This window comes from Oncorhynchus masou, chromosome 3 (assembly GCF_036934945.1).
Source record: "Oncorhynchus masou masou isolate Uvic2021 chromosome 3, UVic_Omas_1.1, whole genome shotgun sequence".
NCBI lineage: Eukaryota > Metazoa > Chordata > Actinopteri > Salmoniformes > Salmonidae > Oncorhynchus > Oncorhynchus masou.
The window spans coordinates 12,748,886-12,756,739 of NC_088214.1; positions in this window are offsets into that span (position 1 = coordinate 12,748,886).

A 7,854-nucleotide genomic window follows, 5' to 3' on the forward strand; every position below is an offset into this window, starting at 1 on the left:
TGTAAACCCAATTAAGCTTATGCACATGGTAATATACAGTATGTGCTACATGTAGGTAGTACATAGTACTGTGTGCTAATACTGGAGCCATGAATATGCATAAACATAACACAAAGGACTTTAAACTGTTTGGAACAATATGTTTGTCCCACATGTCCTCCAAAACAGTTGTGAAATTCAAATTTTACTGGATCAGTCATTGTAAAATCTTGTTTCAACAAAACTATTTGTAGCAAGGGAGATATACAACACACAGCAAAGTTCTTCTTCCCCCCTGAGTCAAACTTCAGTTGGCTCCGAAGATAAAGCAGAATGAATTCCTTCATTTGAATGTTAATTTGCCTTTAATTTGAACCAGCGACACTATACCTGGAACTGAATGTGAACCCTTCAACCGAATAACCATATATCTCAGTTTTAGAACATTTTGGTGATATGGTACATTTCTAGCAGTGGATATGAATGATCCAGAGTCTTGATATTACTTAGACTATAAATAGGCACCATGGTCTATTGCCACCTCTGGACATTACAGTGAACTTGTAAGATACAAAATCAGTAAAGACCTGAAAATGAAAATGCGCATACAGATGTAGGATCTTAATTTGATCACCCTGTTGCAGGATAACCTTAAAAAGGTTTCTGAAGTATGTGAGATTCACTTAAATTTCAAACTTGATTTTCCCTTATGAAAAATGTGTCAACCCCAACAAAGATGTCCATTAATTATACTCTACATAATAATTCACATTTCCTGTTGCTGGAGGATTCTATTCCTGCCGTAGCAAACTGGCTCAAATTAAGACCCTGTATGGTTCTTCTGTTGAAGGGTTCATATGTATTTGGACAAAAGGCTGCTGGGGAGTAGAGAGAAAGCAGAACAGAAAAAGCGGGGAGAACAAAAAAATAAGAAATGTCCGGTTTTAAAGGAATGTCCTAAAGGGTCTCCAAGTGGCCATATGGTGAGTTGAAAATGTGAACTTTCTGTGGTGACAACGTGTCCTGTTCATACAGTGTAATAATTCACGTATGTGTTCACGTTTGTGTGTGTGTGTGTGTGTGTGTGTGTGTGTGTGTGTGTGTGTGTGTGTGTGTGTGTGTGTGTGTGTGTGTGTGTGTGTGTGTGTGTGTGTGTGTGTGTGTGTGTGTGTACACTGTTTGATATGTGACGGACATAAAGGAGCAGCCTGGGCGACAGCCTCCAAACAACGAGAAAACGTTTTACACGGGTCCACCTAGGCGCTTAACATTCAAGTCATGCACGAAGTGGCAGCTGTGTGTGTGTGTGTGTGTGTGTGTGTGTGTGTGTGTGTGTGTGTGTGTGTGTGTGTGTGTGTGTGTGTGTGTGTGTGTGTGTGTGTGTGTGTGTGTGTGTGTGTGTGTGTGTGTGTGTGTGTGTGTGTGTGTGTGTGCATGTGTGCGTGTTAGCATGCTTGCATGCGTGAGAAAGCATCTGTGAGATCTTGTTGGTGTGCATGTGTGAGTGGAAGTTTACTCATCAATAAAGTCCCTTAAGAAGCATATGTGGCCCGTGTCTCACTCTACATCTTCATCCTCTACTTACACTATGCCCAGCTCACTGTCCCGATAAAAACACTGATGCCACAAACACTAAGGGGTTTAGGAGCACATACAGTATGGGCATTTTATGATTTATTTTAAAGAGGCCACACACACACAGCCCTTTTATGTCTATAACATTAACCTCCTTTCAAGCCTTCCAAGAGCATTCTCATTTCTAATGCTAGCAGATAGAGTATGTACTGTACAGCACAGAGACAGAAAGGCAAACACCTACACGGAGATGCTCTTTGTATTTATAACAAACCCAAGTGGATTTCCACTGATGATGTCATGGTAGCCTGGTCCAATACCTGGATCCCAGAGATAATGTCTTTATCTTGGTGGACTAACATGATCTTGATTTATCTTGGTGGACTAACATGGTCTTTATTTATCTTGGTGGACTAACTTGGTCTTGATTTATCTTGGTGGACTAACATGATCTTGATTTATCTTGGTGGACTGACATGGTCTTGATTTATCTTGGTGGACTAACTTGGTCTTGATTTATCTTGGTGGACTAACATGGTCTTGATTTATCTTGGTGGACTAACATGATCTTGATTTATCTTGGTGGACTAACATGGTCTTGATTTATCTTGGTGGACTAACATGGTCTTGATTTATCTTGGTGGACTAACATGATCTTGATTTATCTTGGTGGACTAACATGGTCAAGTGACGCATACTGTTCAATTCCCTGTAGCTTACACCCTAAGGTTCTTGTATAGTTGTTACAACTTGTCATGATAATCAGGTAATACTGCTTGGGAGATTCATTCTCATTGCATCAGCCTGGTTGTGATGTTTGGAGACACAAGAAGAAAGGTTGTACACACACCTCCACAGGCAGCCTGCAATAAGTATATCCTTCCTGTTATATCCTTCCTGTTTGGCCCTGTCCGGGGGTATCATCGGATGGGGCCACAGTGTCTCCTGAACCCTCCTGTCTCAGACTCCAGTATTTATGCTGCAGTAGTTTATGTGTCGGGGGGCTAGGGTCAGTTTGTTATATCTGGAGTACATCTCCTGTCTTATCCAGTGTCCTGTGTGAATTTAAGTATGCTCTCTCTAATTCTCTCTTTCTCTCTTTCTTTCTCTCTCTCGGAGGACCTGAGCCCCAGGACCATGCCTCAGGACTACCTGGCATGATGACTCCTTGCTGTGCCCAGTCCACCTGACCGTGCTGCTGCTCCAGTTTCAACTGTTCTACCTGTGATTATTATTATTTGACCATGTTGGTCATTTATGAACATTTGAACATCTTAGCCATGTTCTGTTATAATCTCCACCCGGCACAGCCAGAAGAGGACTGGCCACCCCTCATAGCATGGTTCCTCTCTAGGTTTAGTCCTAGGTTTTGGCTTTTCTAGGGAGTTTTTCCTAGCCACCGTGCTTCTACACCTGCATTGCTTGCTGTTTGGGGTTTTAGGCTGGGTTTCTATTTCAGCACTTTGAGATATCAGCTGATGTACAAAGGGCTATATAAATTGATTTGATGCACAAGGACACCCACTGGACAGGAATCCAGTACTCACTTTGTATTATCTTCCATTAGAGTTCATTCAGATTGATTCCTATTGCATCTGGCTGTATACAGTTGCCTACTTCAGCCCTGTACATTCATAGATCAAAATAAATTGTTGTAATCTGTTTCGTCTGCTTGTCTATCCAGATGTCTATTTCTCTTCCTGTGGCTTCCTGCCTCTCTCCAACTTCTCTCTGTCTTTATACAGGAGCAAGAGCCAACTATCCTATCATTCTGCCTCTGAGCAAGGCAGTTAACCCACTGCTCCCCGGGCACCGCTGATGTGGATGTCATCTACCTCCCTGATTGAGGAGTCTTGTTAAACGTGTAAGACACTTTTCAGTTGAACAACTGACTAGATACCCTTTCTCTTTGTTCAGCTGAACAGTGATCAGTGTGCCTTGGTTGGTTTGTCATCTCAGCTCAACAGATAGCATTCTATCCCCAAAAGTACTAAAGGACCTCAGTCGAGATTTGTTCTGCTGTCATTTACTGTTACGCATGCCTCTTGGAGGGGGGAACGCAACACCCTGCGACACGCAACTCCCCGTGGAGTGAAAGAGATATGTGATTGTAGGTGCTGGTAAGGATGACAGATAATATTACAGTTACAGGGAATTTATTTCCTTAACATGGTAATGTGGGAGAAAAGGGCTGGACAGAACCAAAGCAAAAAGAGTCAAAAGTTGAAGAGTCTCCTACCTTACCTGCCTACCCACTACTTACCTAACCTTTTAGCACCTCCTGGTGCGCTAACCAAAATACAGGGGTTGGTCCACCCAGGTCTTCCCTAGTGTGCATAGACAGAGTACATACTACGGGTATATGTATGGGAACAAAAACAGAATTACTCACGTAAAATGAACCATTTCAATAATCAAAAACAGTCCCTTTAACATACCGGCAGGACCGGCCACAAAATACTTTACAAATTTACCAGACCAACCACCAACACAACACATACAAAGAGGCTCTCTCCTAACAAAGGAACACTGGCTTTTCAAGCTGCAGAAGGAGTCGGTAATTGCAGACAGTTGTATCCCCTGATGAGATGGTGGGGTCAGAGCTCCAATCTGCAATGGGGCTAACCAATCAGCTGCTTTGGAACCCAGGAAGCCATTTCCTGAAATACACACATACATATACACAAACAAACCCAAAACACAGAAACTGGGGAACGTAGCACACCCACCCCAAAACCTGCAATCTTCCAGTTTGCAATAAAAACAACACGCATCCCCAGTTACTGAACCCATGATAGTGTGTCGGCAACCACATTCGCCGAACCCTTCACATAGTAAATCTGTATATTGTATCCGTGTACAATCAGAGCCCACCGCATAAGGCGGCGGTACATTTGCCTAAGAAACACTGAAGGATAATGGTCCGTGAAGACCAGAACAGGCAAGGCACTGGAGCCCACATACCTAAAAAAACTTAGGCTAGAAATAAAGCCACCGTCTTGTTCAGTGGTGGAGTACCTTGACTGACACGAGTTGAACTTACGGGAGAAAATAAATAAATAAATACGGGCCGATCCACTCCCTCTTAATCTTCCTGCAAGAGAACCGCTCCCACCCCCCACTATACTAGCATCTACCTCCAACTTAAAAGGTTTGTCAAGCACTGGGGCACTACAAAGTAACTCTTTGGCGGACTCAAAAGCATAGTTACAGTCCTGGGACCACTTAATTGGTACTAAGCAGAGATTAAGGGGAGCTACTACCATCGAAAAATTCTCACAGAAGGTACGATAGTACCCTACCATCCCCAGAAATCTGCGCAACTGGCGGCGACTCGTGGGAGCAGGAAAAGCAACAATTGCTTCCACTTTGCCAGTTACTGGGCGCACTTGACCTCGTCCCACCTGCTTCCCTAAGTTACAGTAGCCTTCCCAAACTCACTTGGCAAAATTGAGGGTTAAAGAAGCATTCTCCAACCGCTGAAACAATTTAAGGTGGCGAGGTGATCAGACCAAGTAGGTAAGCAGTACATTTTGGCACATCTGCGAACAAAATGTTAACTAAGCACTGAAAAGTAGCAGATGCATTACACATTCCAAAGGGCATCACAGTGTATTGTACGAAGTCATCAGGCGTCACATAAGCAGAGATGTCAAAAACTTGAGAGGTCAGAGGCATCTGCCAATAACCTTTTAGCAAATCTAACTTACTAACGTAAGCAGCAGAGCCAAGTCTATCAATGCAGTCATCTAAGCAAGGTAGAGGAAAAGAATAAGACTTTGTAACGGCATTTATGCGACGATAGTCCGTACATAAGCAGGACGTATTGTCAGACTTAGGAACAAGAATGCATGGGGAACTCCAGGAGCTGTTACTGGGTTTTGCCTTGTCATTCAATGTCAATAAGCTACCTCACTTTATTACCTCCCTTTTCTTAGCGTTAACCCGGTACAGATGCTGACATGTAGGAGCAGCGTTCCCCACATCCACGTTATGTTCCAAGATGGACGTGCGACTTGGAACGTCCTGTAACACATTGAGAAAACTATTTATCAATAGGATAAGATCATTAATTTGATTGTTATCCAAATGTTCTATCTAAGAGGGTAACTTTTTCAGCAACTCCGAATTACATAAGAGTTTACATTGCTGTAACATATGGCGTAACTCCAACACATCCTTATCCTCTTCTAGGTCCCAGCCAGGCTTCAGCACCACCGCAGCCACACTGGAAACAGCGGGCTGGACCGGCTTACCTGAGGACCTGTTGGGAGAATCATGCACATAATATGTTTTCAGCATGTTAACATGACACACACGGGAAGAACGCCTACGATCTGGGGTCTTTATCACATAATTGGTGTCACTGAGTTTTTTCCACAAGATATGGCCCAGATGAGCCAGGGATTGGCAACAAAACTAAAACTTGATCCCCTGGTGCAAAAGAACAGGAGAGAGACTTTTGGGCTAACGCATATGCAGCGTGCAGTTTCTCCCACGCCTTACTGACATAATCCAACACATTTATAGGGGCGCCACTGGGTGTAGGAGATAGGATATGCTCCTTCAAAACTTTTAGCGGACCCCGTGGGGTGTGTCCAAACACAAGGTCAACAGGGCTGAACCCTAAGGACTCTTGTATTGTTTTCCTGGCAGCAAATAGGACCAAGGGCACCCCCTCATCCCAATCAGTACTGGTATCCATGCAATGCTTGCGTAACATCGCCTTCAGTGTCTGATGCCAGCGTTCAAGGGCCCCTTGACTCTCCGGATGACAACACTAGAGACCTGATGGGAAATAGTGTCTTTAACACATTTGAGAACAGTTTTGACAAAGTTGGTTCCCTGATCAGTTTGGATTACTTTAGGGAGTCCAAACGTAGTGCCTTCACCAGTCTTAGCCATTATAGTACAGAGAGGGATAGCCTCTGGGTATCGAGTAGCACTGCACATTATTGTTAGTAAGAACTGGTAACCTGACCTGGTTTTTGGCAACAGGCCTACACAATTGATTATCACTCGTTCAAACGGTTCCCCCACCACAGGAATCGGACAGAGCGGTGCACAAGGAATTTTTTGACTCGCTTTCCCAGTGAGTTGACACGCATGACATGTTTTACAAAATTGGACCACGTCAGACTTCAAACATGGCCAGAAAAAATGCCGAAGGACTCGGTTAAAAGTCTTCGTGATCCCCAAATGTCCGGACCATGCCTGGTCATGGGCGAGTGACAGCACCTGCTGTCGGAACGGTGTAGGAACAACCACTTGACACACTTCACTCCAGTCACTAACGGTGTTATGAGCTTCCCATTTACTCATCAAAACTCCTGCTTCCATAAAGTAGGCGGTCTCCCTAGATTTAGATTCCTCAGTGGACCTTAACGAACTTTTGACTTTCAATCACCTTCTCGGGGGTGACAGACAAGAATGCCATATAATAAATTTGTTGGGCTTGCAGAAGGAATACTCAAGGCACTGTCTACCTCAACAAATCCACCACATCTCCCAGCTTGCGAGATTGTGCCCTCGTTAACACAAGCAGGAAAAACATGGGAAAATTCTTGAACCAATTTTTCTGTAGTTTTGATTTCTGGGTTGTCTACTACTTAACACAGGAGTGACATTACCACCAGCAGTATCATTCCCTAGTAGCAATGTGACTCCTTTTACTGGCAGTGTAGACACTACACCAACATGGAAACGTCCTGATACCAAGTCTGACACTAAGTGGACCCAGTGTAATGGTACATTGTTTATCTCTATACCCTGTAATATGACATGCGAGCCACAATACATTTCAGGGGATCAGGGTAAAGCATCAGTAACGATTACTGTGTCTCGTAAGATTTGTATGGGCTTTTAATCCGCTTGTTCTCCAGTTAAGGAAACAACCGGCAGAGATAAATGGAGTATAGACAGGGTCCGTTTTCCCAAATGCTGAATCAATAACTCGGTCTAACGGATTTAGGGGATGGTGACAGGGACTGTTTAGGTTTATTTTTCAAAACCAGGCAGTCCTCATTCAGGTGACCCTTTGGGTGACAGTAAAAACATTCCGATTTCGTGCGAAGACTTGGGGTCATTGGAGGAAAAGCAACCCGAACGAGGCACTGATGACGTAATCGTTCGGCCTTCAAAACAAGGTGCACCAAACAGTCTTGTGTGTCATAGCATACTCATCTGCCAACACTGCTGCCTAGGTCAATGGCACCACTTTCTGTTCATTTAAATTAACTACAATTCTATCAGGCCAGTTGCTTTTAAAATCCTCCAACAGCATCAACTCTTGAATATCAG